Source organism: Xyrauchen texanus, chromosome 25 (genome assembly GCF_025860055.1).
Source record: "Xyrauchen texanus isolate HMW12.3.18 chromosome 25, RBS_HiC_50CHRs, whole genome shotgun sequence".
Lineage (NCBI taxonomy): Eukaryota > Metazoa > Chordata > Actinopteri > Cypriniformes > Catostomidae > Xyrauchen > Xyrauchen texanus.
The window spans coordinates 2838756-2847952 of NC_068300.1; the positions used below are offsets into that span (position 1 = coordinate 2838756).

The 9197-nt window shown below is 47.5% G+C and overlaps 1 protein-coding gene across 1 annotated transcript in view; it reads right to left on the reverse strand.

Moving 5' to 3' along the window:
• Window positions 1-9197, reverse strand: part of LOC127618543 (zinc finger protein 271-like) — a 123334-nt gene that overhangs the window by 22715 nt on the left and 91422 nt on the right. The window lies entirely within an intron of this gene.

Genomic DNA, 9197 nt, shown 5'->3' on the forward strand with positions numbered 1-9197 from the left:
CCATGTTTGTTAAACTAATGCTAAACTTTATCTAGGTTAAACCATTTATTCATTATCTTTAAAAGTGAACATCTGAATGAGTTTGCTTCAAAGCCAATATCCACGGTTTTAGAAACACATTTTCACAGCTTTGTTAAAAGTAAAAATGTAAGACATGTTTTGTTAGAGCAATAGCTAAAATGAAACACATTATTGTGTTTTAGTAAAATAAACCTATTTGTTAAACTAATGCCAAACATTAGTTTTGTTTAACCATTTATTCAGCATTTTAAAGTGAATATGTAAGCTGCTTGTGACTCAGATTTCTCCGAGGCAGTTAAATCCATATCTTCAGAAGTGATATGATAGGTGTTGGTGAGAAACAGATCAATACTTGTCATTTTTTACTAGACATTCTTCTCCCTGCCAAGCAGATATGAACAGAAGAATGTGAAAAAGATCTCTTCCCCGTCTGTCGCTCACTTCGACGTTGTGTCGAAGAAGTGACACTAGGGGTCTCTCTTGAGTGCCGAAAATGCCTCTGATCTATGAACAAGGCCAATGAGAAGTTGGCAGACAGTATTTGCATACCCCGCCCTCGGACATACGGTATAAAGGCGAGGAAATACGTCGAGTTCATTCAGAAATTTTCTTCTGAGCCGATGGTCGTGGTTGCAGTGAGCTGCGAGTCACACACCCGTTCCTGTTCCTCTGACGCTCTCTGCTGTTGGATTTACGGTGCACTACAGCGGCTTTCTCCTTCCTCTGCACAGCTTGCAGTTTGCCCCTGGGTGCTTCGACAGCGCAGAGCTTGAAAGAGTTTTATAAAAGAGTGATATTTCTTTTAAATGAGTAATTTCCTCTAATAGAGCAATACACAGTCCTTTTCAGGATGCGTCTTTTTAAAGCTGCCTTTCAGCCCCTGTGTAGTTCCTGGATGCGGTAGAGTGCTCTCCGCTTCAGACGGCCACAGGCGTTGTCTCGTGTGTCTGGGCAGCGATCACACCGAGGCAGTGTTTGTGGATGATTCATAATCTCACTGCGAGAGCAGGACCATGGCAACGTTGCGGTCGCGGCTCGCTTTCAACAAAAAGCACGCCACTCCAGCTGTCCCCTGCATTCACTTCTTCTTGATTGAGGACGATGCGGCTGGCGATGGAGGCGATCTGGGGATGGCAGCATGTACAGCTCCATCAGGTACTAAGACTACCCGCCCCCCCAGCACACTTGTTGACTCCCGTCCACGCTCAAAGCAATAGCGGCTCGCCTCACAGCTAGCCTGATTATCCTCTTGAGCTCGAGGTGGATGAGCTCGCCGCTGCATCGGTGGGTGTGGCGTCTGACGCGGATGACTCCCCTGGGCTGCCGCCTTCGGGCCAGCACGCCCAGGCTGAGGCTGATGCTCAGATGACCGACATGCTTTCCCAGGCCGCCGCCTGCGTGGGGCTGGCCTGGAACACTCCGTCCTCCACACAGCCATCGCGGTTGGATGACTGGTCCCTGGGGTCGGGGCGCCACTCACAGCCTCCCCGGTCCCGTTTTTCCCAGAAGTGCACGATGAGCTGACTTCTTCATGGAGAGCACCCCTCTCCACTCGTCACAACGCCAGTTGCTCATACGCCCTAGCTCCCCTCAACGGCGCAGCGGGCAACAGGTACACGGCGATTCACCAGGTGGACAGGGCTGTTGTGCTCCACCTGTGCCCCGGAAACCCTACCACCTGGCGGGGTCACCCTGTGTTCCCCTCCAAAGCCTGTAGGATGACGTCTTCGTTGATCGCCAAAGCCTACAGCGCCGCTGGACATGCCGCTTCTGCCCTTCATGCCATGGCCCTCCTGCAAGTCCAGGGCACTTAATGATCTGCATGTGGGTAGCCCTGATCCCGATGTGTCACAGTCACTCAGGCAGGCAATGGCCACGCTCGTGGTCCAGGAACGTCATCTGTGGCTGAACTTGGTCTAGATGCGTGAAACCGACAAGGCTCGCTTTCTCAACACCCCTGTGTCCCAGTTCCGCCTCTTCGGTGACACCGTCGAGGACTTCGCCCAGCAGTTCTCTGCGGTGAAGAAACAGACGGAGGCTATCGCACACATCCTGCCCCACCGCAAGTCTGCCGCCATGGACCATGTCCCATCTACTCGCCGAGGGCATCCTCTTGCGGCTAAGAAACACCCTGCTCCTTCTCAATCTGGGCCCAGCTCTCAGCCCCCGCGTCGAGCACCCCGCAGGAAGCAGACGCCCCCATCTCACAGACCCCCTCGAGGACCCGGAAGGCTCCTGAGACATCTGACCCAGAGACCGAGACGTTAGCTCCGGAGCAGGTAAGAAGACCATTCTGTCCCCTGGTGGAGGGCCAGGAGGAGAATCTTTTGTTGAATTTATTTCATTTGCCGCCCCCCTAAACGGGGCTGCGGTACCCACATTCTCAATAACAGAGTTATTTCCTTTGTCTCTGGGTCACCTGGTTCGCAAATGTCGTTCTCACACCACTCTGCCGCCAGATCTCAACAGTCCCGGCATGCTGGATGCGGACCCCTCATCTTCAGCCCCACGACTGTTCCCCGGTCGGCCGGTTCTGACGAGTCTAGAGGACGCTTACACCGGACCTCCTCCTCAGTCACTAACCCGCCCCCTGCAGGGTGTGCGGAGCAAGGTAAGTGCTTTGAGTCTTTTCTCAGCACTAGAGCCTCAGGATGCACCCTCACCTCCCGACGCTGTACTACCTGCTCCGCCCCGCTGCAAAGCCCTGCCGGGTATGTCAAAAATACTCATCCCCTTGGTGACCCTAGCACGGAGTCTGGATGCGTAGCTTTCACTTCCCAACCCGTCACTCTAGCTGGCCCGGACCATCCGACTCAGTCACGCAATTCACTTTGCCAGGCCCCCGCCACCCTTCGTGGACATCTGCTTTACCGCAGAACACGGTGAGCATGCCAAATCCCTGCACGTGGATATCGCTACTCTTTTACTTAAAGACGCGATAGAGCCTGTCCCTCCAACTGAAATGAAGAAGGGTTTCTACAGCCCTTACTTCATTGTACCCAAGAAAAGCGGTGGCTTACAACCGATCTTGGACTTGCGAGTTTTCAACCGGGCTCTGCTCAAACTCCCGTTCAAAATGCTCACGCAAAAACACATTTTAACTTGCGTCCAGCATCTAGATTGGTTCGCTGCGGTAGACCTGAAGGACGTGTACTTTCACGTCTCAATCCTGCCACGACACCGACCTTTTCTACAGTTTGCGTTCGATGGCCAGGCGTATCAGTACAAGGTTCTCCCCTTCGGCATGTCTCTGTCCCCTCGCGTCTTCACCAAAGTCGCAGAGGCAGCCCTTGCCCCGTTCCGAGAAGCAAGCATTCGCATGCTCAATTACCTCGACGACTGGCTCATTCTGGCCCACCTAGGAGAGTTAATAAATGCTCAAACATTCAAACCCTGGACAGACCTCTGCTTTCTGCGGGCAGGAGTACCCTTGCAGCAGGTGTCCCGACGTGTCCTGGTCATGACCGCTTCCAGATTGGGATGGGACGCCATGTGCAAGGGGCACGCAGCCACGGGCCATTGGAAAGGGGCCCCGCTGCGCAGGCAAATCAATTGCCTAGAGTTGCTGACTTTTTTCTTTGCCCATTAGTTCGAGACAAACATGTCCTTGTCAGGTCAGACAGCACCACCACGGTTGCATACATAAATCGCCAAGGCGGCGTACGCTCCCACCACATGTCACTACTCGCCCATCATCTCCTCCTTTGGAGACTCAAGTCGCTGCGTGCCACTCACATCCCAGGCAACGTCAATGTGGTAGTGGACGCGCTGTCACGACAACGCTTGCCCAGTGGAGAGTGGAGGCTTCACCCCAGTCAATCCAGCTGATTTGGGAACGGTTCAGCAAGGCCCAGGTAGACCTGTTTGCCTCCCGAGAGACCTCCCACTGCCAAGTCACCCTAGTGGCTCCCTATTGGCCCACCCTGGCCTGGTTCTCGGACCTCGTACTCCTTGTGACAGCCCCTCCCTGGTGAATTCCCCTGAGGAAAGACCTTCTTTCTCAGGGACAGGGCACCCTCTGGCATCTGCACCTAGACCTCTGGAACCTCCATATCTGGTCCCTGGACGGGATGCAGAAGATCTAGCTGGACTACCACTTGCCATCGTAGACAGGATCAACCAAACCAGAGCCCCCTCTACCAGGCAACTTTACGCCCTGAAGTGGTGCTTGTTCATAAATTGGTGTTCTTCCCGGTCAGTGCTCTTATTTCTGCAGGAGAGGCTGGAGGGGAGGCTGTCCCCTTCCACCCAAAAGGTGTATGTCGCTGCTATCATGGCCTAACATTACTCAGTAGACGGCAAGTCTTTGGGTAAGCACGACTTAATCTTCAGGTTCCAAGGAGGTGCCCGGAGGTTGAATCCCTCCTGGCCAAGTCTGTTCCCCTCCTGGGATCTCTCAGTGGTCCTCGCAGGCCTCCAGAGACCTTCCTCCGAGCCGCTAGAATCAGTTGGACTCAGGGCTCTCTCTCTTAAGATTGTACCCTGCTCTCCCCTGCTGATCGCGCTCGCCTCCATCAAGAGGGTCAGGGATCTGCAAGTGTTCTCTGTTAGCGACGCTTGCGTGGAGTTCGGTCTGGCAGACACATATGTGATCCTAAGACCGTTGCTGTGTCCGGTACATGCTCAGCGGGAAGGTACCGCTCTCTCCAAACAGAGGCTTTCCTACTAGGTCGTGGATGCCATTTCATTGGCCTATCACACCCAGGCCGTGCCACCCCCTTGCGGGTCCGAGCACACTCAACAAGGAGTGTTGCGTCCTCGTGGGCACTGGCCAGGGGTACCTCCCTGGCAGGCATATGCAGAGCAGCGGATTGGGCAACACCTAATACCTTTGTGAGATTTTACAATCTCCGGGTCAAGTCAGTAGCGTCCTGTGTTTTCTCAGGTCCGAGCCAGTAGAACTCGGTGACATGCTGACGGATTGGCCGGGTGGATCGCTTGCTCCTAGCACTCTTTCCCTCGGCCGAGGTAAAACTGTGCGCTTTCTCTCCCAGGAGATCCCCCTCATTCGGATCCCTGGATGATTCCTCCCTAGCCCTTTGGGTCTGCAGTTCAGTGGAGGAACTCACCGACCCAGTCCACTGTGGGTGCTTAATCTACCCTGTACTGGAATAGGTGCTCCACAGGTCAAGGACTCCTACGCGGACTCCTCCTGTGTGTATTATCCGCGACACGGTCCCCTTTCAAAAGTGGACCTGCGTCTCCCTTACACAGTCCCAGCTGCCCTCCGGTTGCCGTGTTGTAACAACTCCCCCCTCCTTCAGGCTGGATCTATCACTGTGCATCACCACTTTCCACATGTCGGCTAAAAACCCATGTGATGTATTCACCACTATTACCTCGGCATGTCCAGCGGCGCTGTAGCCTTTGGCGGTCAATGAAGACGTCGTCCTACAGGCCTTGGAGGGGAGCACAGGGTGACCCCGCCAGGTGGTAGGGTTTTCCAGGGCACAGGTGGAGCGCAACAGCCCTGTCCACTTCGAGCTCATCCACCTCGAGCTCTAGAGAATAAGCAGGCTGTCTGTGAGGCTGTTGCCTCGAGCATGGACGGGAGTCAATGAGCGTGCTGGCGGGTGGGTGGTCTGAGGGGGTGTACCCGACGGAGCTGTACACGCTGCCATTCCCAGATCTCCTCCATCGCCAGCCACATCGTCCTCAATCCCGTGGGAAGAAGGAGCAATGCAGGGGACGGCTGGAGTGTGCGCCGCGACCGCAACGTTGTCATAGTCCTTCTCTCGCAGTGAGATTATGAATCATCCACAAACGCTGCCTCGGTGTGATCGCTGCCCAGACACACGAGACAATGCCTGTGGCCGTCTGAAGCAGAGAGCACTCTACCGCATCCAGGGACTACACAGGGGCTGAAAGGAATCTTTAAAAAGATGCATCCTGAAAAGGATGTTCAACATTTTTATTTCAACAAACACTATTTTAAATAAAATTTCATGCATTAAATTTCAAATGTATCTTTAGCACAAATAATCTCACATTGTTCTGATCAAAGTCCTTTCACAAGAGCTTCAAGTGATAATGAGTTCTTAGGGGCACTCAGAGGTCTGGGGTGGGAGGAGTTTCAAGTTTGGCACACACCCCCTGTTCAAACCTTGTTCAGACCAGACGGGATCTTGTGTGATCCTGTTCAGGAAAACAAGATGGCGCGACGAGTTTGCTGGCCTTTTACGATTTCCTTTCACTGAAATAACATTGTGACAACCAAATGTGTGAAAAAAAGAGAAAAGTGTTTGGAAAGGTTTTTAAAAGTCTTACCCCTTCTTTTTTCTTCAAAGCAAAATGTCATTAAACTGTTTTAAAACATTGTTCAATGGTTTTTTCTGGTATATGTTTCTGTTTACATGTATTTTATTACTCATCATGGCTCTGTATTTGATACATGCATGTCTTTAATAAGCTGCTGTGTCAAATTTGCATCAGCTAGAGAAGTACAATAACAGATTTGCAACAAATTGCAAACAAATAGAAAAAGATTATTTAACAAATAGTCTGAAATAGGTCTCTGCAGTTGAGTAATTAAATATCTCCAAAGAAATCTTGATGTGAAGTGGCCACTGCATCTAGAGGACTTGAATTTAAATGGCATTTTATGACAACTGTGTACTAAATCAGTGTTATCACTTTACTACTGTTTTAATTGAGTTTTCGGTGTGTGAAATGGATTTCCCCAGTTTTATGAATTGGTAATGAAGAACGTACAGCTTTTTGTTCAAAATTAAACACTTTAAAACTTTTGTTAGAATTATGAAATTTTGTGAAAGTACTTGAATGTAATTTACTGTTCATTTACTCCTGTAGATGATGCTGTTGGTTTTCATAACACATATGTGGATGCATTTGCACCAGAACTAATAACAATGCAATAACAATTGTGTGTGTTGTCATATAAATTTTTTTGTATTAGCCAACAACCATTCTAATACACATTTTTCATTTTCAATATATGGTGATATTTAAAAAAAAAACTTGTTATCGTTAATTTAATCAATTTCTCTTACTATGCATTATAATGAAGGCTTGAAATTGCAACTTTTTGAATTACAGATTTTAATGAAAGCATATCACTTAGGAGACAAATCTCAAAAATCATAGTAGCCCCGCCCCATATGTAGCCCCGCCCTGTTCTGCAAGCTGCAGCCAGTGATACTTGAGCGCGTCAACACTCCAGTCCAGTAGGAGACGCAAAAGCGCCATTAAACACAAGAAGAAGAAGAATTTATGCGTAAGTGTTTGAATGTGTTTATCTTCATTTGTGAGTTTATGTTTGTGTATATCTGTGCATGTTGTTTTTCTCTCTTTGGTGTTTTCATGATCGTAATACAACATTATAATCGTCGTTTGTGACGGAGAAACACACAAAAAACTTTTTTTTTTTGTTTTCTGAAATAGTTTTACTTTCCCTCGCAATACATTTACCATGATTTTACTGCAGTATTTTATCCATTATATCCGTAGTGAAACTATAATACTACAGGAAACCGAATTCTGTGATTTAAAAACATAATATAGTGATTATTATGGTTTTACTACAATAACTGTAGTTTAACTGATTACTGAGGTAATTTAACCATTGTATTTGTAATAAAACCAAAGTAATCACAAGATTAACCATGAATAATCTATATTAAACATGGTTTTGGTCCCATAAATACTAAAACAAACATATCCCACCTCAGTCATGTTTACTACAATATTACTATAGTAAAACCATGTTTCAGACCAAAAACATCACACTGTCATGGTAACTATTATAGTAAAGCCATTTTTATGTATACTGTAGTGAAATCATGGTAAATATAACACAAAACTTGATCAATGTCAGGCCAGAGAGAGGGTGAAAAATGTTTTAATGCAGAAAACGTTACTAAATTTATCAGTGGAGCTGACGGAAGATAATAAAACTATATAGAAAAAGAGCATTTCACACTTGAACATAATTAAAAAATGTAGTTTTAAAACAGAGTTCCAATGTGTTAAATTATAGAGTTTTTATAGAATTGGGCTGTTAGTATTCCAAAAATGCACACTGCTGTTTTTCTCCCAGTATTGTGTATTTATTTTTAATTTAAAACATCTTTGTTTACAAAAATATAGTTTTTTGGCTAATTCAATGACTGCCGTCTATTATTTTGAATGGTGAGGAAAGGCAACTTTAATAAATGTACGGATAGTTGCAGCAATTAAATTATTTGCAAAGAGTGGCCTTTTATTTGTTCTCCATGGACTTATCGATAACCAGTGCATGATACGAGATATTTGTGTTGGCACTTCTGCTCCGGGGGATTGTCCCTGTAACATGTGCTCTGTAAGTCGCTTTGAATTAAAGCGTCTGCCAAATGCATGTAAATTGTTTACCTTGGGTCAGATATTTTGGGTATCCTTCCATAAGCTTCTCGCAATAAGTTGCTGGAATTGTTGCTCATTCCTCCAGACAGAACTGATGTAACTGAGTCGGGTTTGTAGGCTTCCTTGCTCACACACACTTTTTGGAGGTGTATTTGGGATCATTGTCTATTTGACCGAGCTTTAACTTCCTGGCTGATGTCTTGAGATGTTGCTTCAATATATCCACATAGTTATCCTTCCTCATGATGCCATCTATTTTGTGAAGTGCACCAGTCCCTCCTTCAGCAAAGCACCCCAAAACATGATGCTGCCACCCCCATGCTTCATGGTTGGGATGTTGTTCTTCGGCTCGCAAGTCTCGCCCTTTTTCCTCCAAACATAACAATGATCATTTTGACCAAACAGTTACATTTCTGTTTCATCAGATCAGAGTACATTTCAAGATCTTTGTCCCCATGTGCACTTGCAAACTGTAGTCTGGCTTTTTTATGGCGATTTTGGAGCAGTGGATTCTTCCTGGCTGAGCAGCCTTTCAGGTTATACCGATATAGGACTCGTTTTACTGTGGATATAGATACTTGTCTACCTGTTTCCTCCAGTGTCTTCACAAGGTCCTTTGCTGTTGTTCTGGGATATATTTGCACTAATTGCACCAAACTATGTTCATCTCTATGAGACAGAATGCGTCTCCTTCCTGAGTGGTATGATGGCAACGTGGTCCCATTGTGTTTATACTTGCGTAGTATTGTTTATACAGATGAACGTGGTACCTTTATGTGTTTGGAAATTGCTCCCAAGGATGAACCAGACTTGGCTGA